A 27554-nucleotide genomic window follows, 5' to 3' on the forward strand; every position below is an offset into this window, starting at 1 on the left:
TGCTTCCATATTGGGTGATTTAATCAAATGTCAGTCCAGAAATGAAAAATATTTCATTTATTGTGCTGTGGGACCAAGAACACCTAAACACGTGGATGGTTAAGGGGAGTTTGTGGTTTAGAAAACTCCAATAAAATGTATATTGCTTGATGATAGCGGAGGCAAATATGGAAAGATGTATGATTTGAGATTTGAGTCAGCTTCTAGTAGAAACAGTGGCAGTGAGGTCTCTTAAGCTTACAGGAGTAGGGAAGGAAGTGACTTTTTTTCTCTCGCTTCAACTGGCTCTGCAGCTTTTCACTGTATGAGCTTTTAAGTCTTTATCGCTCTCTTTCTCTCTCTGCCTCTTCACACTTCGCCTGAGAGCACCTGAGCTTTTAGGAAAGGACACATATATATATATACACTCTCACAGACACACAAAAGACATACACACCAACTCCAGCTGAGCTCCCCTGCTTATAGTGGTGTTACGACTGCATCTTCCTCCTTCAGCTGTGGAAATAGCCTGATTACTGATGGCTGGGAATGGATTTGACCCAACACCGTCAGGTTGGCTACTGAAAAATATCAGTCAATATAATGTTGTTAAACTACATCTTTATGTCTTGTCTTTCCTTCTATATATATGGACACATTTGGAGCAGTTTTTCCAGTTCTAAGCAGTGATGCCAAGCTTAGTTAGCAAGTTGCATCCATACACTTTTTTGATACACTGCACAGATAATCCCTAAACAAATAAAAAAATTAGAATTTTACTCACTAAAGATAGACCACAGATCTTCTTTTTTAAATTGCTGTTGGTGCTGTTAAGAACAAAACAAGCCTTATTACTTTATAGAAAATGTAATTAAAAATGCTCCAAAAGAAAACAACACTGCAAACATTGAACATGGTAGAGAGGAGGGGTACCAACGCCTATAGCTAACTACCAGCCTTTTCGAAACATTAGTCAACTAAAGCTGCCGCACACCTGAAACCGATAACTTTGACCTTTTAGTACAACTGAAATTAGTAATTTATCTAAAAAAGAAACATGGAGCCAGTCTGGAGTGGCTATTTCAGGAACTGGTGTGTTTTGTGTTTTTAACCCTGATGGTTGGTGTTTTCCTTTCATGGTGATGTGCACCAACTGCCCCTTACTGATGTTTGTTTTGTCATTTTTGTGGATTCACTTTGACACCAACAGCAAAATTCAAAACCTGACGTTCTGATTAGAAAGGCTGGTCTTAATTAGGTTTTGTATTTTGTGTATTTTAATAAAGGAGGTCCTAACTATATAAGCCCAAATCATTAAAAAAAAAATTCACTGAAGTATGCTTCAGTGTAGGAAATAAAAGAAGAATTGCCAGAGCATATGTGACAAAGACTGCTTCTGAAACCATTTCCTCCTCTGCTGTCTGCACTCACATCAAACAGAGCTGCTTCCTCAAAGGTCAAAATCAGCTTTGCATCGCCTTGCTACTGTGAAATCTTTCCCTTTTTATTTTATGGTTTAGTTACGTTAAAGCAAATGTGAAACAGTGTCAGATTCACAGAGCAGCCAAAACAGAAGGGCAAGAGTTCTCTGAAAACTTAAACGTATATGTGTGAGTTCACACAGCTTAACAGTTTTGACAGATGACACTGAACGAAATGATCACAGAAGGCTGAAATAATACAGCATTTTATTATAGACTGATAAAATGTATGAAGTTCAGTGAGGACATGTGAACTAGAATATTGGCACACAAATTGATTCAATAGTGGCTGAGCTGTAAAACTAGGGGAATCTCATAGGAGAAAAATAGAAGCGCATGATTGAAATAGTCTGATTTTTAGATTTGTCGCTTGCTAGTCCAGCCTTACACCCAGTCGTTCTCTCATCTGCACCCAATTCCCTCAAACACGCTGCTTCTTCTTCCTGCTAATTATCGAGTGCACTGCCTTATTCCTCTAGCAGCTTGTTAAGCTCTCCAGGAGCACAGTTGACCCACTTTACATGCAGACCTGTAGGCTAAAGCCCCGCTGATTACTCCTTTTTTCTCTTTCCTAGTGAGCTCCACAACACTCTATATATTAGACACAAAACCTGCATTTGAGGTACAAAAAAGAAAAAAAACTGCAAGGGGAAAGCGCAATGATATATAGCCATATTGTTCATAGCAGAGCAGGTTTGTTACAGTGTGCTGTAGACATAAAAATAACAAGAGAAAAAAAAGGCACAAGCACTCTGTTTGTAAGTGCTTGTGCCAAATGCTTCTGTAATAAATCACTGCAAAAAAAAAACCTTAATGCTGAGGTGCAATGGATGAGGGACAATTATACCATGCCCTGTTTTTTCTTTTCACAATGCATTTTTAGGGTAGCAGATAGGGCTGTTCGATATAACGATATATATCGGATGATGATATAAAAACGTCTATCGTTTCATTTTACGCTATCGTTTGTTTTGTGCTGTCGCAAAATAAACTGTTTACGGCAATAATTTTTCATCGTTTTGATGGTCACTGTAGTGGCTATATTAATTTCCTAAAGTTCTCTCTTTCTCTTATATTTTATGTAACCACACTACAGATGGACAAGCGCCTGTTTTTATGTGTTGTCGTTAGCAACAACGACGGTAAAACCATCACGTGTCCGCTTGTTTATTTTCCACATAAACCTTTCACAATAAAGCTCAAGATCCTGTTGAGACTTTTCAAAATAAACTGAATCACATGAAAGAGTATGCAGAATATGATGATGAGAAGCAAAAAAGGAGCCGTCAGGTGCTAAAACATAAACCTTAGACTCAAACGTTAGAACAGGCTTTTCCCCGCAGCATGCCGTGTAATAAATACTCACAAAGAAAACGGCGGCCTTTACAACTTATGTCTAAAAATGTGTAGTTTAAAGCATCGCTAAAACACTCGACTCCAGATACACGATGCCCAGCTGGAAACACTTCACCTTACCCAAGATTCACAGAATTTACAAAAAATGTAAAAGATTTTGTGATTTATATCGTTATCGGCTGATAGATGTTTTATATCGGGTTATGAGATTTTGGTCATATCGCACAGCCCTAGTAGCAAATATTTTATGATACTGTAGAACAAATTAAGTTAAACTCTGGTGATTCATAGCTAAGATTTGAGGCCAGTTCATGGTTTCCAAGTCCTCGAGCTTCTGCGGGTTCGCAAAAAGAGAATTTCTTATTTGCTGAAGTAAAAAGGTCTTGGGATGTCCCAAAATCTGTGACTGCAAAGGCTTGGCAGCTCAACAAACCACTAGAAAAAGCCCACTGGATGCTCATTTCACGTGCTGTATGTTTACTGTATGTTCTGTGTCCCATTTGAAGCTCTTATTTAGACCACCTCCAACTTGTTGCCTTCCTGTTTTATGTGTACTCGCCTGCATACACATATACCACTGTAGAGCAATAGAAGTGTCTGCGATCATTCACCAGCATGCAATAAACATGCACTGGCCTTTAATTTAGTTTCCACTTCAGTTATGATGCACAACCCAGTGGATGAAGCAGCTGTGATCCTGCTGGGAACTGAACTAAATAAAGGTGCCATAGAAAAGGTCTAACGCTGCCTGTAGTTGATTCATCCACCATCGAAGTGTTTTATTCATGAAAGCATTAACGTAAGTCAAATCTGTCGTTCAGTTTTAATAAAGACTCTTCATTCTTCAATGTAAGCAGTAATTATCTTGTGATGGACATGAACCTAAATTGTATTTATAGACATTAAATTTCTGTGGCCACACGGGCATTAAAAGTAACTGAACTAAATCACAAATGTGACATTTTTATGGCTGGAGACACACCCTTTACCCAAAACACATTTGTGGCTGTATTGCACTGCTTTGATCCAAGTGTGGCATTCCACTGTTTAAATGTTGAGCTTTCATTCCAAATAACAAGTCTATCATTTTGCATATTTGCTGTAGTGAAACAAATTGCTTCAAACTTTGGTGCCTGACACCATTTAGTTGGGTAAGATACATCTCAAATGGCAACTAATCTCTGATATATATATATATATATATATATATATATATATATATATATATATATATATACACACATACATACACACATATGTATATGTATATATGTATATGTGTATGTGTATATATGTATGTATATATATATGTGTGTATATGTGTATATATAAGTGTATGTATGTGTGTGTGTGTGTGTGTGTGTATATGTGTGTGTGTATATATATATGTGTGTGTATGTATTAGGGGTGGGGGAAAAAATCGATACTGTGTAGTATCGTGATATTTTGTTTGCTAATAATGTATCGATACAGGGACAGCAGAAATCGATATTTTGTTACAAAAAAGTTTTTGTGGACTGGAACATGCTCTAACTTCAGAGCATGTTGATCCTTTTTCTGAGCAAGAATCCTGACACTGTCCAAATGTGTTTAACTTTTTTTTGGCAGCAATAAACATGTTTTATTTTAATTAAGTTTAAAACTTTTTTATTTAATATAAAATTATATTTTGTTTTCATTTACTTTCAAATTCTTCAGTTGCTAGTATGTATGTGTATATATATGTATGTATATATATATATGTGTGTATATATATGTATATGTGTATATATGTATATGTATATGTATATATACATATATACATGTATATATTAGGGGTGCGACGATACACAAAATTCACGGTTCGGTTCGGTTCGATACTTTGGTGTCACAGTTCGATATTTTTTCGATACAAAAAAAAATGTTCATGCCTTTTTAATTTGTCATTTATTAAAATTATAAATATATATTTTAACTCAAAAGTACAGTTTTTAAATTTAATGTTGCTGAAACAACAAAGTAATAAAAAAATAAATCTATCTGATCGAGAAATCACTCATCTTTGGAAAAGAGAGTTTATTACAGAGAAATGGCTCTTTCCAAAATAAAAGCTGTACTATACGCTTCTTCTGGGCTATATTCTCAGCAGCATATTAAACATATCAGGTCCCCATAAGGAGAATCATGTGCTAACGGCTGTCTAAATGACTCGGGTAAAGTTTGTAGCATGCGTGCTTGTTGTTTTTGTCTGCTTCCACTTGTCTTTGCACTAGGATGATGTCAGAGTAAATGTGCAGTCATATTCGTTGTGTTCCCACTAGTGCTGTCAGCGTTAATCTTGTTGAAATGATGTTAACGCCACAACACGGCAAATCTCCGTTAACGAGCTACCGCGGATCGCCCCGTGCATGGGGCTGGACGGCCAACACATTAACGAGCTAACTGCGCTAACACACTAGTTCCCACCAATGTAATTGAGCATTGCGTGGCACATCCAACATACTGTTTTACTTTAGTCCATGACGCGCTTACCTTCAGGGTCATACGTCACATTAAAACCAAAAGAGTTCCAAACGCCAGATCTGAATTAGGGTGGAGGAGGTTCAATTTGCTATGTTGCAACGACAGCTTAACTTCTGTCTCGCTAGCTTGCCCTGCGCTCAGTGAATCTGCGTTCGATTACTCCGCCTAGGCTGCACTGTCGAGTGCAGATCCACTGAGCTCTCAACACAGACAGCATCGTCAGAAGGAAAGTTGATAAAATAAATTAAAAATTTTGTATTGTTCGATACATATGCATACCGAACCGAAAGCACTGTATCGAACGGTTCAATATCAATACGAGTATCGTTGCACCCCTAGTATGTATGTACAAACACACACACACACACACACACACACGTATGTATGTGTTGTTCACACTAGAAATTAGATATTAGATTTCAAAAGACAAAAAAAAATCTAAAGTAAAGCACAGGCAGCCCATTTGAATTCGAGCTAATCTCTTGTACTCCCCTTCCTTTGCCACTAACTGCATCAATATTTACACATCAAAGTAAACAGAGACAACAGTGCATCTTATTAGCACTGTGAAGTAAATATTAGTGTGCCCATCATGCTCGGCTCAGGCACAATAAAGCCTGGAATATTCAGCAGCAATTATAAAAATGCTTGCTCTGCTGATGCTGCCCGAAGTCCCGTCTCAATGACGCTTCCTTTCTGAAGGTTACACCGTGTCCAGTGGAACTGAGGATCCCCCATTAACACCGCTCCCTGTAAACGCATCGAGTCGTTTTGAAAATTTCCATCATTAGCCTTACCTCCTCTGTGCCTCCCCACCCCCACTCTTAAAGAAAGAAAAAAAATCAATAGCATCTGCTACCCTACAGTTAAGCCTGCTTCGTTGCTGAAGGAGACAAACTGAGGGGGAGCTAAATTGATTAAGTATCCGTCTATTTTTAGAGATGATCCTCAGTTTGTCCACGTTGATGAGACAGTAAAATATAAAAGATGATAAATGCATTCACACTCAGGATTTCTGTATAGGTCATTATTTGCTGTAACTTTGCGATAAAATAAACATGAGCGTGTAACCCGTGCCTGCCGCAGCTTTTGAAATGATGATGAAACGGTGTCGGCACGCCTGGTGTCTGTTCACTGAGCGTTTGTCACATGTCTGCAGTGCTTGTGGGTAATTAGCATGTGACACGGAACATTGCTAAACTAACAAATGATGCAAATAACAGAGCTAATTTCGTGTTGTGGCATATTTGCCATAATTATCGACTCCGCCCACCTCTGCAGCCACCCGTGCGCTACTGAAATGTTAGACCCTTTAAGTATAATCATCATACATGTGACAGCAATCTGTTAATCAGCAAAGGGCTCTTACTTCCTTCAACCCTGTGTGCTCCCTCTCTCAGCTGCCTCTCAGTTTATTTGCTCTCCATATGTTTGAAGTGTTCCTTTGCATGAATTGCAGAGGGAAACAGTGGTGGAGGAAATGTTTGTATATTTACCATATGTTCAAATAACACCACACATTTCCCCTCACTGTTGGGAGACGTTGGGGCCACGATATTAATGAATCTTGCACAGAATATGTGCACACCTTATTTTTGCACCACTGTGTGGATATATTTATTTTTGGATGGATTTGCCGGCGTGCCGAGTGTCAGCCTGCACACGTGAAAATAACGTAGCTCAATTTCCATTTTTATGAACAAGCCTCTGTCAGGGAGACTGATGGAGAGAGATCTGCTGGATCAATGTCATTCTGCCTCAGGCATGCCAGGGAGCTTGTCCACTTCTTTAGACTGTCTTCAGCATAGTCTCACACACACAAGTACTTACACCTTGATATTCATACTCCCATTTTTCACAAGTTCACATTCTTCTCTCGCTATCTCTAGCACGTGTGACAGGTCCATACGCAATTTCTCAGCTGCGTAGACACTCAGCTGTAACCTTGAGTTGAATGATCGGTTTAACCAGACTGGAGGGATTCCTGATATTAGAGATGGGCGCTCGAGCTCAGTCGTGAAATGAGTTCAAACTTGACGCTAAAGCGTTTGTAGATAAATGCGACTAACAGGGTTGGTCGCATTTAAAGCCTCAACTGTTGTTGTTATTGTCAGAACTTCTCCTCTCACCCACACATTAACACACACATGCACCAGTTGGTGCAGGCTTTTGTCCAAAGTAGTAAGAATTATGTGCAGTGGGAGTGTGAAGCACCAACCCTGGCAGCGCCTGTGCTCTTCTCTCCCATTTGAGCCGTGCAGCACCACATGGAGCACACAGATAGATAAATCCTCGAGCGGTGTAAGATTAATCAGAGAATGATGGTGGCTGTTAGACAATGTCAGGCAAATAAAATGTGTTCCCCTGATTCTTGTTGATGGCAGTGCAAGAGCACAACTTGCCAAATTAAATCCCCTCCAGGCTCTTTTTGATAAACAGCATGAAGATAGTCTGGCAAAGTGTTAGGTCTTTGAAATTGTCTGTCAAAAGAAATAATTCATCCCCGTCAAATGTCTTGTCTCAGACATTTGAAGCAGAGGGTTTTGTTCCACTCACCTACTGAGGATTTTAAGTATTTGAAAGACGTCAAGTGTGCTGCAAAGAGCTTCATGCTAAACATTATGCAGATATCATATAATCCTGTGAAAGGACCCCGGAGACACATAGTGTGATACTACAAATAAAAAACATAAGGATATTAGGTGTAAAGCTCAGCAGCTAATGCACAGCCTATTTGCCCATATTGCAAAAAAAAAAACTATAATGGTATACATGTTACTAAATTATTTAGTATAGTGCATTAACATATCTATTATCCGAGCAAAATCAATAATGTACTTGTGTTCTCTCTGTCCATTTGCTCCTTGTTGTTGGTCAAATCCTCCTCAGTCAGAAGAGAAACACAAGATTCATAAATGGTGCAGATTTATGGAACCTCTAAGACTGAACCCTAACCCTGCTCTGAGAAAAAGTAATGAAAATTAGAAAAGGTAATTACTTGTTCTGCAAAAACATTGTTTAATGAACTTAGAAGAACTTGTTTTCTTTAAGTGCAAGGCTAGCTCTTCATCCCTTTATTCTACACAAAGCTGATTTTAGAGATACTGCACAAGCATGAGATTGACATCAGTGTTATCATCAAACTCTTGGAAAGAAAGCCAAGCGTCATGCCCCCCAAAAATGGCTTAATATACCGATATGTATACAGAGTATAGCTCCGTCTGTCTATTTATACAGTGAAGGAAATTGCATTTGTGGGTTGAGCCTCTGTTACCCCAGGTGCAGACAATCAGGTGCCTGATTAGCACTTTTTAGCGATGAGCCCACATTCTGCCTACAGCAGCTGGATCACAGGGTTAAAGTGTGAACAAGATACCGAGCTCAGAACAAAAGGTAGTAGCAGAATAAAATGTTTGGCAACGGCAAGTTCTTCATGGGTGTAACCCACATACTCAACTCTGCTGCTCAACCCACAAATGCAATTTACTTTACACCATATATATATATAGATATATATATCTATATAGATATATATAAACACATTGGTGTATATATATGAATAGTTATGTCTCTGAGTGGCAGCAGTGAATGGCCTGCCTCACCGGTTCCTTTCCCTAGAGATGAGTCTTGTACTTGAACTGACTGTTAAACAACAGGCACTACTGTACATCACTGTGCAGGAACAAAGCAATGCACAAAGCTTCCCATCTCCTGACCTTAAATCTAGTGTGTGTGTGTGTGTGTGTGTGTGTGTGTGTGTGTGTGTGTGTGTGTGTGTGTGTGTGTGTGTGATTGTGTTCCTTCCACCGTGTATCAGAGTATGTGAGGAGAGAGTGCCTGCAGGGGTGTCAGCGGAGGTTTAAGATATTCAGCTTGCTGTCAGCACCGACACATTTCTCCCTCTGCACCGCTGCACAGATATGCAAATCCAGCCTCCTCAGAATGCAGAGCACCAGATCAGCTTCAATTTATTCCATTCTGCTCTCTCTGCACTCACCCTCCCTCCTTCCCTCTCCGCTCTCGCCCCTGTCTCTTTCTCTCCCCGTCTCCTCCTCTTTCTAGCTGTCTCCATTCTGTCTTTGGTTTTCTGTTTGGTCTTCTGTTCATGGCATATGCCCTCAGTGAGGAATTGAGGGGGGATTTATTCTGAGCAGCTTCCAGCCTAAGCTTGATGCAAAGAAGCACATCATTCTTTCAATCTAGTACAACAAGAGGAGCCGGATTGCTTGATTGTGTGCGTTTAAGTACATATATTCTCACCTGTGCATGCATGCTTGGATATGTATGTTTTAGCGTTAACGACTGTGAGCGTTGTGCGCATGCAGCAATCTACCTCTCTTTCGCTTAGTTAATTACCAGCAATATAACAGCAGTGGCCTACATTGCAAGTGGTGAAACACAATTAGTCAGTTGCCAAGCCGCTCTCAAAAAGGCTATCTCACCAACACACAGTGTCATCAGTAATCTAGTCTCAGCATAATCTAAATGCCAATGTCTATCCTCTGTGATCCATCCCCATCCCGCACTACATTTACATTCTAATTAGATGTGGCCAAGGCCGCTTTATAAGGACCCTCTTTAATAACATGGCTGTATTCACCTTTTCAGAGTCCCATTGCGGCTGTAGAAAAGTAGGCTACACTTTATATTTTGTCCCTTTGACATTGTGGCTAGTGAGGATTTAAGTAGCTTTTCAAAGCCCTTGGCACATGAGTGTGTGTAGCCTGACAAGAGGTTTTCGTGTCTCTAGAGCATGAATTATAAAAAGAATTGTAAGAAATGTAGATTTGGTGTCAGCGCAGGCATAAAATGATAAGACTATACACATCGGCTCCATTTTGTCCATAATTAGGCATAAAGAACATTTAATTGTAGTCCCTGCAGAATCAGTTATATTATTTATTTAAGTAAGTTCTTGACTCTTCTTTCTAATAATGCCAACAAATTTAAACTGGAATTAAAGATTTCATTAGTAATCTGCTGGAAGCTCATTTTTAAATTCGGTGATTCATTTCTTGACCCATTAAAAGTTGTTTAAATGTTAAAAATCTTTATATGAAAGCAAAACATAGCATTTTCTCCTTTGCAAAAAACAAAAGAGAAAAACAGGTTTGCATATTTTCCACAGTTTTTCTTTCTCACATGAAAGTATACAACGAGAAATAGTACACTTAAGTCATAGTCGGAGGTAAAAGACTAAATATTTAGCAGCTTTTTAAAAAAAAATACATCAGTGATTGCTTTGCTTACAAGTTATTTCAAATTGTCCAAAAAACATTATTTTAAGTTATACATACATCAGATATAATAAGATTTTTTAAAGTTGGGGGGAAAACTCCCAAAAACCAAATTCTTTGGTTTGTTTGAGATCGTGGTAGCACTTGGCACCGTATTTTCACGTCAGTTTAAATAGTGTAGGTTAGATAAACTCCCAGTCTTCTCTCAGCTTCAGTCTGGGGCTTTAAGAGAAACATGGAGCCTTTTAGACACATAATTGTGTTATCCTTAAATTAACACTGTCTGTTAATGTTGCAGACGGGCAGGACTTGATAACATTTGCTGCCCTGCTCCAACATTAGTGATGATTATACCGACAGCTAATGTGGCTACTGGGGTAATTGCTAAAAGTTAAATGGCTAATGTTAATGTGAGTGCCGGCCAGGTTAACACTGATGAAAACTCTTCAATACTTCATTGTTGTTGAGACAGGAGCTTTACTGACCTCTGAAATTCCTCCTCCAGTGCTGCCAGTGTTATGAACATTAACTACTTAATTTATTAGTGAGGCAAGGTGCGTGGCTCTCTGTCTGCAGCAGTGTCATGTGAAGTTGTGTGTCAGCTGGAAGAGGCGACGACAGCACTGTTTGTATCGATGTTGATGTGAATGAGTATCTAATCCAATCGATTAGTGTTCAAGCTTCACTTTTTCTTTCACACTATTCGAAAAAACTAACTTTAACATTTAACCAGTGAGTCATCAAAACATAAACTGGGGTTGATCTAATCAGTAATTCAACAAATTGTTTCCCTTTTTTGCTAAAACGAAAAATCTCAAAGAAACATCTGAATCCATTCACTGTATCAGTCTGGCCTGCTTTCACTGTTAGCATTTAGGTGTTTTTTAGCAGCTCTTTTAATATGAAAATTGTCCTTCCTAATTTGCTGAGACTTGACAGCTGTTTAAACAACGCGCGGTGACAGGGCTTTCAGAGTGTTTGGATATAGCTGCCTGTGTTGGTGTTCTGGTGACAACGCATTGCTCTAACAAGAGAATTTGATAGAAGCTAATGTGAAAAGAATAAAACATCTTCTGGATGACTGCCCTCATTTTCACTCTTGTAAATGCTCTCTCAACAGTGGCAAGCCTGATTTCCATTTTGAGCTGGCAATAGGTGCTTTCACCAGCTGTGGGAGAAGATTGGTGGTTTTCCTTCTTAACTGTATTTCTAATTACAAAAGTCATGTTTAAAAATGAACAGCAATGTCCTTCTTGGCTTTGAAGTCAAATTATTCGACACACATCACAGCTCGTTTTGAACCAGTTGAAATGTGATGTTAGTGTCTTCTGAACAGCACAAACGGTAAGAGGAATTTCTGCTCTCGTCAATTAGTGAATCATAATTTTGAAGTGCTGTCATTTTTCCAAATCGCTATTACACTTTGTTTTACTTTCTTAAAGCGACAGACCACTCATTACCTGTCCTTATCTGGTGTAGCGGACATGACTATGAAGCTGCAATACAATAATAATAATATGTCATATTGGGGCATTTGCAGGTAATGACCAGCAGTGTTTTTATCTATTCAGTACTTCATTACACTTTGATACTCCTGTTATTTAAGTTTGGAAATCGTGATCACTGTCTTCAATTTAAATATGATATATATATATATATATATATATATATATATATATATATATATAATATAGTCTGTATTACAATATGACTTCTTTGACTTTATTAGTACAGAAATGCATTTCTTTTGTATTTCTGTAAGCCTTCACATGTCAACAGCAACCGGGCTTAGCTTTCTACATGTAAAGGCTTAATCAAAGGTGGAAACATTCACAACCTATAAAAGGTGTTTGTAACTTTAAGAAACTGATTTGGTTTTTAATTCAGCTATAAGAAAAATGGGTGGTCCAATATGGCTTCTAAATTCTTCGTTAGGTCTAATATGACCTTTATAGATTACAGTGTATAGTGATACAGTGGAAATGGAAATAAACAACAGAGAATAATTATCTTCACATAATACATCTCATATAGCTCATGGTGTACCGTATTTTTCAGACTATAAGGCACATTTAAAATCCTTTAATTTTCTCAGAAATCGACAGTGTGCCTCATTTATGAATTCTGGTTGTGCTTACTGACCTCGAACCGATTTTATGTGGGACACAGCGCTCACAAATTTGTCAAAAAATGTTTTAGTACGACTTCGGTAAGCTATGAAGCTGCACCGCTTGATGGATTGTCAGAGCATTACAGCTACCGTAGTCAGGAGCCTCGCGGAGTAATCTGAGTCCTAAACTCCGTCCGCTTCAGGTCCCAAAGTCAAACGAACACTGCGGCATCACTGAGAGTTAAAAACTGTCTAAATTCTTTCATCTTTAATACAATTATCAGTGTTGCTGCTTTACCAGGTGTAACAATTAAGTTTAACATCCAGGCATCCATGAAAACAGAATTTATTACATTTAACAGAGTTAGAAGTTAGCGGGTAGTTAGCTCGCTAGTTTCCACCTAAACATGATATAGCATGTTCTGACTGAGAGACTTCTGAAAAAATTCAAACGTACAGCTCTGCTATCACTTCCAACATAAATGAAGACAGAAAACTAAACAGCAGTGACTTTTGTAGGGTTACTGAAGTTGGACTAGCTGGTATATAATGATGTGCTACGTAATCGCTAGCTATACAGCTATGTTAGCATAGCAGACCCATTCATAGACAGCGCGCCTTATAATCTGGTACGCCTTATGGTCCGAAAAATAAGGTATTCTTTAATTTAACCAGTTGAACCAGTCTGTCAATTTAAATATATAATGAGTAGCTTCGATAAAATTCTAACTGTGGCTCTTTCTTGTAAAGCACAAAGCCAAAATGGTAAAGTTGGTTCAAGTGAGTAAATTTGAAACTCTAATTTGTTTAAGCTGCATCTCAGGGTCTTTAATTTTCTCTGGGATTTTAGTCGAAGATTAAAGAAGACGTTAATGCTTAGACACAGTTCTGTGGGGGAATGCTAAATAGATACATAAAACACAGTGAGCCCCTGTCAGTGATCTTACAATTTATTTATACTTCAAACAAGAAGTGACACAGTCTGCAGAATTCATTTTATTTTCTTCTGCGGCACTCATGTTGTCTCCAGCTGACTTTCCTTTGTTTCCTCTTGCGAATGAGAATCAGAACCCTGTGGCCCTGACAATATTATCTACTTGAAAGGAACACATAATAAAACCATATGCTTTATTTTACACCACATAAAACCTCAATAAAGCTCACTCCAAAAGGCAAAACGAAGTGATTAAAAAATCGAAATGGAATTGGTCGAAATTTTTTCCAAAGCTTTCGTTACCAAATTCAGAGCTGTGTTTGCAGACTCCTTTGTCTGTTGGTGATTAAAGGAAATAAGTTATTGTGAAGTAATTCTCAATAACAAACAGCTCTGCAGCAGGCACAAACTTACACTGCCCACACATGCTAATCTGTGACGGTCTGATGGTGTTTTCTGGAGGAACCTGCTCAATCTTTTGTGGCACATTAGCCAGCCAGCTCTCAGAAAGTAACAAACCTCATTACAGGCTCCCCTGTAATTGTGCTTGAAAAACCGGCATTATTATTTCTTTGAAACCAGCGGCGTTAAACTAACGACGCGTCAGTTAGACAGGTCAGGCGTCAGCAGCGCTGTGGCAAAGTAGGACATGTAATGCACGCCTTCCAGAAGGAACATCCATCTGCTCATTCACTTTTATCAGCAGGATATGAGGTGTGAGCAAATACCAAACAAAACAGTAAAATTCTGGAGAAAGAAAAACACTCCTCTGAATCTCTTCTTGTTCTTAACAATTTGCCATTTGGTGTGAAAGACAGTTGCAAAGTTTGTAAAAGGAAAAATGAACAAGATGAACTTCATTAATGCGTAAGCTGTTACAACACATGTTTGGTTGCTCAAAATTCCTTTGCAGTCACTTTTTCTTGTTCTGTTTTGTGACAGTAAAAGGTGAAGAAGAGCTTTTATATCTTTTATCGAAGAAGTGTAAAACATTTTTAGAGGCGTTCGTAAATTGTCATACCAGCACACCAGATTCATCACCTGAGCTATTTCTTTATTTTGATTTAAGCTACATCCACACAGGGAACAGTTTGCTACTCGTGCATCGCTTTGAAGGTGACTGTCAGCTCCCACTGGACTTTCCAGGCTCCAGTTGCCTAGGTAACCCTGTAACATACCACACTACCTTGTCATATGTCAATCAGTGATATCCTTCGCTGTCATTGGTAGTCACTTCAATCGCTCACCTTGAAGCTGATAACAGATTAGCTTACACGCCCCTAGTGTTCTTTTTATGTTTTTCATGTGTGTTTGCCACTTCACTTACTTTTTGTTTACTTTTGTTTGTGTGGATGCAGCTAAGTGTAAAAAAATGTGTAGTAGTCTCAGGCAGATATAGAAGTTTTCAACTTTGAGAATATATATTTTTTCCACGGCAGTATCGCCTGCAAGGCATCAAATTAAACATTATTTTCATCAAATGTGGAAGAGCAAAAAATTAGTGAATGTTAATTTCCTGAGCTAATTTGGCTCCAAGCAATTCCTGAAACTTTTATCATCTGTCTCCAGAGGTTTGAATAGATGCAGGGAATTTGAAATTCTTTGTCTGACAGGATTTAAGCTCGGCTCTACTGGTTGTCCAGTTTATCAGAAGATTAAGCTACATTTTGGACGTTCTTTATCATTTGTCTTTGCTGTGTGAATGTAGACGAACGGGGAAGGAAAAACAATCACTAGAACCACGATTACATAAATGATGCGTCTAATGAGAAGCTTGGAACAGGTTGGAACATGTTATAAGATTAGATCAAGATAAGATTAACTTTATTTATCCCCAAAATTGGGAAGTTATTGCGTCACATCAGGCTAACTATTAAACATATCATATTACAAAAAAGCAGACAGCGACTTGGATGAGGAGGAACCAGGTCATATGAATGACACACTAACAAGCAGAATGAGAGAAGATCAATGAGATTTAAAGCACAGGGAACAGCTGATTGGCTCATCAACGGCAAGCAAGAACACAACTAGACCAGAGTGATGATAATAGTTTGATGTAAAGTAAAATTATTAGAAATACATTCACGAAATGTAACTAATTTCTGCCATTAGTAAAACTTTAGGAACAATTCCTTTGTGCTACAACAATATTCATATATCATAATCGCACATTCCCGAGCATTTCTCTTTACTTGCTAACAGTTACATGAACCTTTTTGAGCTAACGGGTCTAAAGCAAGGACAAGAATGTGTTAAAATTAATAAATGTATTCCTAAGATCTAAGCACACACATTTAGCAGGCTGTTTATGCGCACTGTTTTCTTATAAAGATAGCACTCATTGTATGCTAACGTGCTAAAAAGGTAACTGGCTTTCAGAGCTCCTCAGACTCCTCAGATTGAAGTTACCCTGTGATACATGCGTATCCAGTCATTTGCCCTTTTCCTAATAATTTCCAGGGACAGCTTCTTAAGAGTTTTTTGTGTAAATGTCTTATAAAACGTTGCCTTGCAAAATTTGTACTTGATCTTGTAAATTAGTAAATTATAAAGTCTTTATTAGGGACTATATCAGTGTTGGCGATCTGTATTTAAAAAAAAAGAGGCCTCACTTTTTCCTTGTTGGAGGAGAAAACAGCTGCTATTGAAAAGGCGATGTTTTTGTACTTAATTCAGTGTGAAGTTTTTAACTATGATATCACCTTAATTTGAAAAGACGTTAAAGTGAAATGTGAAATATGCAGCATTGATGATGAGTACTCTTTGTCGGACAACCCTGAAAGCTGTGAAAACTGAACCATGGTCTCGTTTTCACACGCGGGATCGCCTCCGTTGTGTAATCAATATGTAGACTGTGTGGCACAATTGTGTCAATGTTACTTCAAGCTCACACTGTTAGACTGATTACTCCCAATGGGCCTCTTTCCCTAAAAGTAATGACACTTTTGTATTGTTCAGTTTTGGGGGTGGGTTAAAACTTGCCATTATTACAGATGTTTGTGTAGACGTCTGCAGAGACTCCACCTCTGTCTCAGTTTAGTTTAGCTCATTTTTGCTGAGTTGTAGTTTGTTTGAAGCAAAATTCTGCTATAAGACATTTTCCAAAGGCCAGGAGAGTCAACAGATGTCTTATCTCCCGATGCAGCCCTTTAACGACGAAGATGTTAGGATTCAGCACTTTCAGTTTTTGTCTGCTTATCTTGAAGTTTGAACTGTTAACCTGTGGGGCCAGACGGATGCCGTTCCAACCGTCTACTTTCAGTTTGTCAGAGGATGTCTTCATCACTCAGTTTGTAACGTTGAGAAACTGACAGTCATGCTCGCTTTCCGCAGAAGCTAGCCAGGTTTGTGTTTGAGTAAAAATGGGAAGAGCTCCAAACTGTTTTTATTTTTTTCCTCCAAATTCCTCACATTGCTGCTTTTGCTACTGTTTATGTTTGCAGGTGAACTGTAACACTTTTTTCAGTGCCGGCAGCGACTGAGTTGTTCTGCTTTCAGAAAAGAAGCAGGAGAAGTGAGACTGAAATTGAAAACAATTTCCGAACAAAACCAGGACTGATGTGCAGCGATATTCAGGTTCCCCCTTCATCTTTTTACTTTAGGTTTCTGTATCAGAGTGACACAGCTGGTAGTACACAGACATCCGTCTTTGTTCTGTCAAATGCAAGAAATTGGAATTTAGACTCACCTTACAATGGCAATCAGTTTTTACCCTGCAGCTTTAAAAATTAATATAAACTTAAGAGCTCTAACATGAGGGAATGCTCAGTATTTATTTGTTTTGCTTGAAATGTTAATGGAGCTGTGTGATTGTGGATGACTAAGACTGGCCACTGGCAAGTTTGAAAATTAACTGGCAACACTCTAAGTCTCCCTGTTTGGGGCCATGTATGTGCTTAATAAGCAGCTTTTTAGTGCTTATCAATGTGCAGCATTTCATATGAAAACATATGTTGTACTATCAGTAAGTGTATTTCATCTCTAATCTTATGAATGAACATTTACAGTACTGTGCAAAAGTCTTAAGTCACCATTCATTCCTTTATATTTTGCTTGGAGGACGTACAGCGTATAAGGAAAAGCAAAGTTTGTACATTGATTTTGAAAGTCAGCATTCATTCTCTAACAAAGCCTGAACACACTCCTGATTACTGTGGATCATTGCCACATTGAAAAATGAAGGGGCTGTTTGATAAGATCCCCAAAACCACTGCCTGAAATGCAGACCTGAACCATTACAGAGCCTCCACCATGTTTTACAGATAGCTGTATATACTCACTGTTGTACCTTCAGACATATTGAAGATGATTTAAATCAAATTTGGATTCATCACCCCATAAGACCCCATTGTCTCTTTTGGCCCAGATCTTGTCTAATTCAGGGTATTTTCTCCCTGTTTCCCTTCTATAAAGCCAACCTGAGGTCCTTTGTGATGATTAGATGGATAAGATGAAGGGCCAGATGTACCTCTCAAGTCTGTCAGGTCTTTCCGCTTTCTTAAGGACATGACTTTCAGAAACTGTTTACTGTTCTGCTATAGATATATATTTTTAGGCCTCCCACTTCTGTTTTTTCCACAGTACTGTATGTCTACTTATAACCAGACTCTATACATGTACATGGTGCTTATGAGTTCCAGACTGGGGTTTTTAAAGACATACAAAATTGTATTACAGCAAGATCGCGAAATTATTTAAACTCTTTATTTATACTTGTTCTTACAATTGAAACTACAGCACAACATTGAAGAAGAAAAGGTAAATGGAGCAGTAACAGAGTCTGAGCTCTGTTTTGTGTGGGATTTTCGAAACACCGATATGAATGAGCTATCATCATGTCCTCACTACATTCTCCCACCAACCAGCAGCACCTTTGCTGTCCCTGCCTTGTCAGACACTGGTTCTCTAGCGAGTTGTGACGAACTGTCATGTGCGTGACTAAACCGGCTCAGCAGCCCGCTGTTGGTTGGAGAAATCACTCAGCCATTACGGCCCCTCAGTTTCTGTGAAAACAGCTTCAGGCAGGAGATTTGGACAGACCAAGAGATAGAGAGAGACTGTTTTCACTGCAGTGGGAAGCATGGTTGATGCGTCTCCCTAACCCCTTGCAAACAGCATGCCAACACAAGTCTGAAACAGCACCTTCTCTATCCACTTGTAAATTCACCAGCTCGGCAGCACAGGAAGGGAATGTAAATTAGGTGTGACTAACAGCAAGATGGGAATCCAGGCAGTTTTTCCCCTCCTCTCTTGCTGTTCTCCCCTGGCTACTGAGGGCTTTGTACACATCCACTTTCCTGCAGTGCTGCAGGCTGTCAGCTTGGTTTCACATGCAGAATGACTTGAGCTGGAGGTGCATAAGCTGAGGCCAGATATGGTAAAGAAGATAAAAGGGCAGATCTGCTGAACTGGAGTAGCATGAAAAAGGCTACAGGATTTGTGATTAATTGGGTGCCCTTTTTCTCCTTCTTCAAAAGCCACTGGACCAGCGTCATACTTACTGAGATATGGGAAACACCACTGCCATTTTTGACTTCCCTAAAACATTTGAGCTTTGTTAACCAGCTCAAATCATTTATGTGTGATGCAAAACCCAAAAATCAGCCAAAGATGCAGTCAAAGAAAAACAGCCAGGCAATGACGGAATTATAACAACCAGATTGAAAACTATTAAAAAAAATAATGTTCATTGATTACTTTCTGGTGCGTGAGTGCACTTACAGGCTGCACTATTTTGGCCCAAATCATTGAGCAACAAACCATTTCAGTGATCAAGCAAAAATCCCCTCTCAGTGCAGGCAGACGCAAGTTTGCCCCTCGTAGCGATGCTGGTGACTTTTCCTTTTTCATATCTATGTTGTTTGATTGTGATCAAACAACAGTTTCTCGTAAACCCAGTGCAGTTCTTATCTGGCACTGTTTATCCATTTGCTAAACCACGATAATTTAAAGGAAAGACACAGTTTGACATCTTCAAGTTAAAAATTGAAAGAAAAATTAGGACTTTTTTTGTCATGTTAGTCTAGAAGTTTTTAACTCTTTGATAACATAAAGTAATAAAGGAGAATTTTGGACTTTACCCTGGATAACGCATTGGTACCTCGCACATGTTCAAATCACCTTGCGAGGCAGCTGGATTCGATCACATAGATCACAAGAGAGTCCTTCATCCCAAGGCTCTAGCTCTGTGTTTGTGGCTGAAACCCGGTCAGTACAGTCCAGTCAGCTTTCAGTGAGGAACTAGTGGTCAGTCAGTTCAGCCATGTTTTAGGCGCAACAGCAGATAAAAAGGTTCCTCCAACCATCTATTATTGTAACTTGCATTTGGCTGCAAATGACTTTATGTGGGAACATCTTACAAAAATGATATCAATTGGCTAATGATAAACTTCATAGAGTTCAAAGTTACTCAAACTTTTGGATTATTTTTGATTTTCCTGGCTTCCCGCGTCGTCTGGTTTATTTCGTTGACGTCTCGCGTCAGGGTAACATTCAAAAAGAGGGCTGGGACTTTTTATCTTGCATAAAGTGACTTAACAAATGGGTTACTACTAACGAGTTCAGCAACATTTAAGCTCTTCAAATGGTCCTCTAAGAAGCTAGATTTAAAAAAAATCCAGTTTAAAAATTGTATTTTTGTTTTATCCTTTGTGCTGAAAACATACAAAACTGTGACTCAGAAACAAAGATTAATATCCAACCATGATTTCTGTGTACAGTCACAGCCCCGCTCTCCAAGCACTATGCCTGTCATAGACTCTGCACTGGTTATGGTGAGATCCCAGTGGGGAGGAGATACTGTTGAAGGTGTTATATTCAATCACAGCGCTGATGGTTTTCCACTTTCCTTTTCAGCGGTGTCATCGTTTGTAGGCATAAAGTAATTTCCTCTTGTCAAACTGTCTTCATAAGGTGTGTCAACATGTGGTTAATGTGTATATGCATAGCTGTTCTAAGGTTTATTATTCAGGTGCACTGGGATCTGTGTGTAATAAAAAGACACAATAAGAATACCAAAATCAGCCTTTTTTTTTCTATCTTTGAGTGCGTAGGCAGTTACTCTCACAGAAAGAGAAACAGCAACCAGCCAATTATTCTTGCGATTATTATTGCAAGGGAGCGGATGGGCCTGCATGTTATTGATGTCAGGAAGGATGTCAATGGACCTCCATTTCAATCCAATAAATACTCTTTGCACTGCTGCCCCTGGATTTTCAAGGGGGGTTATGCAAGAGTGCTTTCCATCGACGGTGAGCCGCGTTCTCCCATTGCGCGTAATGGGAATAGTATGCACGCAGTCATATTTGTTAATACGTAAGGAAAGTATCCAAGTGCGGTGCGTATCTGTCTTTCTGGCACAGTATGTTTTACAGGGCTGATGATGGAGCTGGCCCTCTGCAGACAATCGGTGCTTATTTTATGGCCTCCTCCCCAGCTGCAGCGTGTGGGCAATAAACCTTTCTCCCGCAATCTCCAAACAGTGCAGCAATCAATGGGAAATTATCTCAGCCAATCGATGGGCCAGGCTTTCTGTTCCTCCCTCTGTCTACCTCTCCTGCTGTCCTCCTGTATGTATCCCCTTTCCCCCGTACACCCACCCTCCCCCCACACTTCTCCTCCTCATCCCTTCTGTCTCATTTTTGCTGTGTCTCTGTTTTTTCCACCCACTCCCTCTCCCCCAGCCCCCACCCCCCCAGCCCCCTCTCACTTGCATTTCCTCTAGCTCTCTCAGCTCTGCTGCGCCTATTTTGAAATGCGACAGCTCAGCAGCTCCATTAACAAAAGTCGCCTTCACACATGGAGCATGTCACATTACCGGACTGACTTTCCTGTTGAATATGAGAGTCGAACTTGTTGTGAAGCCCAGCGTCTGTGCTCCTTGTTGCCGTCCTTGGTTTTCTGTGCCCAGTTGCATAAAACGATGTTATTTTTCCATATTTCGCTTCAGGGTGTATTTTAATAGGTTTACAAAATTGCCACTTCTCAAACTCTCAGACTAAGTACCAAGTGGTTTCCAACAGCTAGTCTAAAAGCAAAGTAAATACCGAAGGGTCAAAGAGTTTTTAGTTTTTTTAGACTTTATTCTTCAGATTAACTCTTGAAGGTACTGATGAAAAAATAACTTTTTGAAAAGGCTGAACTGAACAAAAGAAACAGCTTTCATTTTCCTGATTTTATAATCACTATATTTATGTAGGACAGCATGGGGGCAAGGTGATTAGCACTGTTGAAGGCCCTGGGTTCAAATCCACCACCACGCTAGGTGTAGAGCTGTTCTCCCTGTGTCTGCGTGGGTTGTCTCCGGGTACCCCGGCTTCATCCCACAGTCCAAAGAGGTGAGGTGAATTGGTGTTCCTAATTGCCCATAGGTGTAAATGGTTGTGTGTCTGTCTTGGTGCATTCCCGAATAAGGTGAAAATTCTGAGTTCCCAGTCGGAAATCTTTTGTGGAACTCAACTTGGAAAGTCGAGTGGGAAATCCGAGTAGACCATCATACCCTGAGTTAGCAATCCAAGATGCTGACACTGAATGTAAACAGTAATCTTTGGATCTGTACTCCCACTGCTGTGTATTTTCGACTGACTTGATAAGTCACTGAACACACTGACCAAGCTTGATCCGTGAATGCGTTTTTTTAAGCACAAAATAGAAGTATATGCTGTGTTGCTAGGGTTACGTGCATGGCCCTACCTTGCCAAGAACCAAAACAAGTCCTGGAAAGCACCAACTCTGGAATGACGTCATCTTGAGTCCCAACATCTGAGTTCCGACTTATCTAGAACGCATCACCTGGGTTAGCCCCGCGACGGACTGGTAACCTAGCCAAGGTGAACCCTTCCTCTCGCCCTGAGGTAGCTGGGATAAATATAAATATATTTGGATATATTTATATTAACACAAGATCAAATGAAGAGCTCTCCTCAGCTCTACAGAGCTTTTCTTTGATATCTTTCCCTAAGAGTTTTGGTTTTCTCTCACCTTCTCTTATCAGAGGTTCTATCACAGCACTCTACTGTGCTCAGAGAAAAGGCTTTTGAAAACAGATTTAAGCTGTTTGGCACATCCATTTTCACACAAACTCTGGAGAATATTGGGAGAATCGCAGCATTACATTTCTAAAAGTAAATTTTCAGCGCTGCTTCAGACTCATTCTTACTGAGAATTCTCCTTTTGGGTGAGCCGAGGCGACTGTGGACACAGCGTGTGCAAGATGAAGCACAAAATACACCCATTCACCACGAACTGTCTAGTTAGGTGAAGTGTTCTCTCGTGAGCACAATTTGACATCGCAGACTGTGAGCTTGGTGGTTAAAGCTGTTTACAGGTCTGAAATTGTCTTTGGTAAGTGGAACATAGCAGAGCATTTATCAGCCAAAGGGCTGGATGGACTCAAAAACAAAGTGAAGATTGAATTGACAGTGACCAGGTGCCTGTATTTGTAGTAAATGCTAATCCTTCTCCGTGTCTGCTGGAGGTGAGGTGTGAATAGGACCTGTTTGCCAACACATTCACCATAACACCTTCAGGAGGTGATATGTCAATGCCGCGTTGTCACCTTGTTGCACTGAACTCAGGTGGCTTAAAGATTCATTAATAGATCCTCCCGAAGTTGAGACCTTAAGACGATCTCTGCAGCTTAAGTGTCACGTAAAGAAGCCCACATTTTCTGAATTAAACTGAGTATTGGAGCTTTTTTGAATAACCTGCCGTCTTCGACCTACTACTGGTTGACTCAACTGTTCACAAAATAAATTAAAATGCAGCACACTGGCTGTCCTTAAAATTGCATAACTAGTCATTTTATAAGGAAACCCAATGCTTCCCACAGATTGACCTCTTTGGGGTGCGGTTGGGTGGTTTGTGTTCATCAGGCTTCCAGATATTTGGAGTCAGCCAGCATCGCTCCATCTTTGGTTTTAGATGAATTAACACAGGTTGGAAAACTGTTGTTGTAGGCAAAGAGTTTTAATCAGCTTGAATAACTCTGCCTCGTCTCTTCTGTTAGTGTGCTACGTGCTCTGCTCCATCCCTCCCCCTCTCATACACAGTGACAGCCATAGACTGAAGTCTTTGGACAGCAGAGGAGAGAAATTAGCATGACTATGCAGTACTGTGAAAAAGGTTTGAGTCACCCCTCGTTCTAAACTTTTTGCTAGGAAAATGGGAAGTAATTGAGGTGCAGTTATTTTTTTGAAATGTGGAAACATGCATGCTAATGCAGCATATAACACAAAAACAGAGCTTGTACAAATTTAACAAGCTCGAAATTCAGTATTTGGTGACAGCCTGAGCTCTTTTAAGCTAGCTTTCTTTAAGTAGTGTTCAGGGATATTTCTCCGGGCTTCTTGAAGGACATTTAAAGCTCTTCGTTGGATGTTGGCTGCCTCTTGTTGTGCTCTCTGTCAAGATGATCCCACACTGCTTCAAAAAAGTTGAGGTCCGGGCTCTGGGGAGGCCGATCCAAAAAGACTGATAGTCTTTGTATGATTTTTAATGCTATGGCAGTGTGTTTAGCATCATTGTCATACTGAAAAATGAAGCTTTTGTCAATCATATGCTTTCCATTCTGCATTCATAATTACATAAATTACATAAATTTTGACAAGATCGCCAACACTACTGGCTGAAATGTAGCCTAAACCATGACAGAGCCTCCATCAAGCGTTATTTACTGTTGTTACTGTTGTTCCTCTCTCTGATCTGAATTTAAAAAAATAAAATAAAATTCTTTTGCTTAGTTGTCTGCCATGTAAAGACACAACACTGGTCCAAAGAAGCAATTTGAAAGACTTTCAGAAAGCCTGGAGAACTGTATGTGTTTTTCATTATGACTAACAGGATTTTATGACCTATCACTTTTAGAGGGTGTCAGGGTGGGGGCTTTGTTTTTACGTCAGGTTGCCATTGTCACCGAGACAAAGTAACATGGACAGTCTAGTTAACGAATGCTTCAAGTGCTTGTTTCGATATCATGTTTGTTTCAGTAAAAATATACACAAATGTCACTGTGTCAAATTGCCAGTGGCGATTTTTCCTCGATTTTGATCCCAGCTGTCACTCACACAGCACTAAAAGGAAGTTTTTGTGATTTTGTTTTGTTTTTTTAAAGGCTGAACAAGTCAGAGAAGTTGAAGTGCTAGAGAACCCTTCAGGGAAAATAAAGTCTGCTTACGCTGGCACAACACCGCTCTGACTTCAGCTCTTCGGAGTTCAGCTGCCATCTCGATATTTTATGGTTTAGTCATTGCGCTCTTAACATCTAATATTTATTTTCCTCCTAAAATACATGCTACAATATAACCACTCTTAGACCTCGTCTGCTGGATGGCTCAGAAAAGCCTTTTTAACTTAGGCTGCGTTTCTGTGTGGGTGAATGTATCATTACAGTAATCTTGGATAACCTTTTGGCAGCACTCACCTAACAAAATTCCAGGGGTGTTTCCACACCTAAGCAGCACTCGCTCCTGGCAGAACAGACACACACTGACAGCCATTCAGAGAGGTTTGGAAATGGTGAGCAAACAGCACTTCTCCTTAACACCTTATTTATGCTGCTACTACCCACAGAGTTCAGCCATAACATGACAACATGAAAAGAAAGCATAAGTGACAACCACCGCCCCTGCCTGTCACACTTGTATAATTTTTTCCCCCTGCCTCAGCCACCGGGTGGGGGGAAAGCAGTTAATGTCGTAGTTTGACAAACAGGAGGCTTGTGTGAGGCTGAGAGACGCCGGGTTATTATTTGCTTCGCAGTAAGAGACGGGGTCAACAAGGGGTATGGAAAACCGGCAGAGGTTGTCCTGTGCAGAATAGGGACAGAGCAGTAGACCGCGGGCTGTAATAGAGAAATTCTGAATGTGATGAAAATTCGGAATGCCGCTCTGACAGACAACAAGTTGCACTCACGATAGATTAGGAGGTCAGCTCCGGTCAATGGCTGCGAGAGTTTTTGTTTACGCGCCATAGCTACAGGCATTGGTATAAATAGCAACTCGATAAAATCCCTCTTCAACATTCTCAGCTGTTTCATCGGTGTAAACAGTCGCAGCAGAGGTTCCCATGAGTTTGGTGAGCAACAAGTTGTAACCGTGGATCTACAACAAAAGCGGCTGCCTGTGTATGGTTTTACAAATAGAAGAGCATTAATCAGCAAGTTTGTGCAGGTGCTGCTTCAACTACCAAATCCAAAAGATTACCAAGAAATCCTTCACTGATGCATTCTTGGCAGATTGGAAGACATGCACAGACATAAATTTGTAATATTTATTTGTTACTACTGACTTTTCATATTTCCTGATTTCCATTGACTTCCTGCTATTCTGTTTGCTACTGATATAAATTCTGTCTTTCTGCTGGAGATAAGACTGTTTGTGCAGATGGACTTAAGCCAAGCTGGGTGTTAGAGGTGTCGCACAAGGATCAATATTAGCCTCCTTACTTTTTACTGCACACATAAATAACTTTTATTTTTCTGCACACTGCAGTATCCAGTTTGTATGCCGACTGTTATGGCAGTGAGGATACAGGAGTTGTAGAACAAAATCAACTAAACCAAGCTAGTGCTGCAGGATCAGCTCAACTAATTGCATAACAACAACATGATAATGAAAATTTCCATTAAATTGTCAGATGATGTGGTTCTCCAGGCTCATCCCGTTATTTTCCTCTAAGCTCCTCTTGGGCTATCTTAGGCCTGACTTAGCTGTTGTAGAGCCTACGATGCAGCCTTGCTAATTGGCCGCTCCTAGTTGTGGTCTTTTTCTTTCTGGTTCTTACTGTCTCTCTAAAAATGCAAAACCTGTGAAGGCGTAAATGCACAGAAGGAAATGACACTGCTGAGCAGGTGAACCACAGTAGTTTTGCTGGCAGTGTCGACCTGACATGTAGTTACTCGGGATTTGCACGTCAGGTTACTACCCGAAGAAGTCTGAATTAGTCATCAGATGAAAAGATCTTGTGCCAGAGTTGGCCAGGCTTTTTTTTAATGTAATTTAGCAAAGTCTAATCAGTCCTACCTGTCCTTGAGAGCTGTGCATATTGAGGTGAACCCTCAGTATTTACATCCTGACGCCTCGTCATGATTGTACACCAGGGCAATGATACGAATCGCTTCTTCTCTTTCTGACGTGTGATGTGAAGGAGGTTTTCTTAACTGAGGAACCAGTAATATGACCATGCACACCAGTGGTTTTGCGCTCTAGTGAGCCTCAACTTTTCACTTTACATTCGAAAGATCCCCACTTTGAGACCAGGAGGAGACACAAACAAGCTAGTGTGATCAAGACCATATAAATGTTAGGGTTGCATCAGGAAAGACATCCAGTGCTTAAAAAAAAAATCTCTGTTATACATCCAGATGCTCATCCACTATGGCGACCGCTTGGAAAATAATGGAGCAGAGCTGAAAGTACCTTCTTCTGTTCACCTGATCGTTTGGAAACTCCAGAAGTTTTCTGCTTGTTTTTTAATTGTTTTTTGTTTTTTAGCGTTGTGACGATTTCTGTCAAGAGGGCCGATCTTGATCTTTAACCTACACAGGGTTTAACTGTCCAATGAGCCTTTAAAAATTATGAGACTATACAAAGTGGCTTTAATTCTAAACAGTTATTACAATGTTTATATTAAACCAATTGAATTAAAGCGTGACTGGTTCATTTTAAATGCACTGTGGTTGTGAAAGAGAGGATTATAGGAAACTCCTTTACATTTCAGGTAGTGTTAGATCCATACACGTACTCCTTTTTATCAGCTTTGTGTGTTTAGCCATCGTTGCTGTTGAATTATACTGAATCCAAATCAGGGCTGTATATGTATATTAAAAGGCTGTGGGCTAATCTCTCTTTGTCAGTGAATAAAAGGTCTCCTTGGTCTTTTTTCCTCATCATCTCACTGCCTCCGTCTCTCTCTCGGCTTGTCTTTGTGCATCTACCCGAGTCCGCCTGTAATCA

General features: G+C 39.8%; 1 protein-coding gene across 1 annotated transcript in view; it reads left to right on the top strand.

Annotated features, from left to right (window-relative positions):
- Positions 1-27554, top strand: part of trip4 (thyroid hormone receptor interactor 4) — an 89241-nt gene that overhangs the window by 61260 nt on the left and 427 nt on the right. The window lies entirely within an intron of this gene.

The sequence above is a fragment of the Aulonocara sp. 'chitande type north' Nkhata Bay genome, linkage group LG1 (assembly GCF_057382095.1).
Source record: "Aulonocara sp. 'chitande type north' Nkhata Bay isolate Kocher_YH1m ecotype deep benthic linkage group LG1, A_spYH_male_GT1.1, whole genome shotgun sequence".
Lineage (NCBI taxonomy): Eukaryota > Metazoa > Chordata > Actinopteri > Cichliformes > Cichlidae > Aulonocara > Aulonocara sp. 'chitande type north' Nkhata Bay.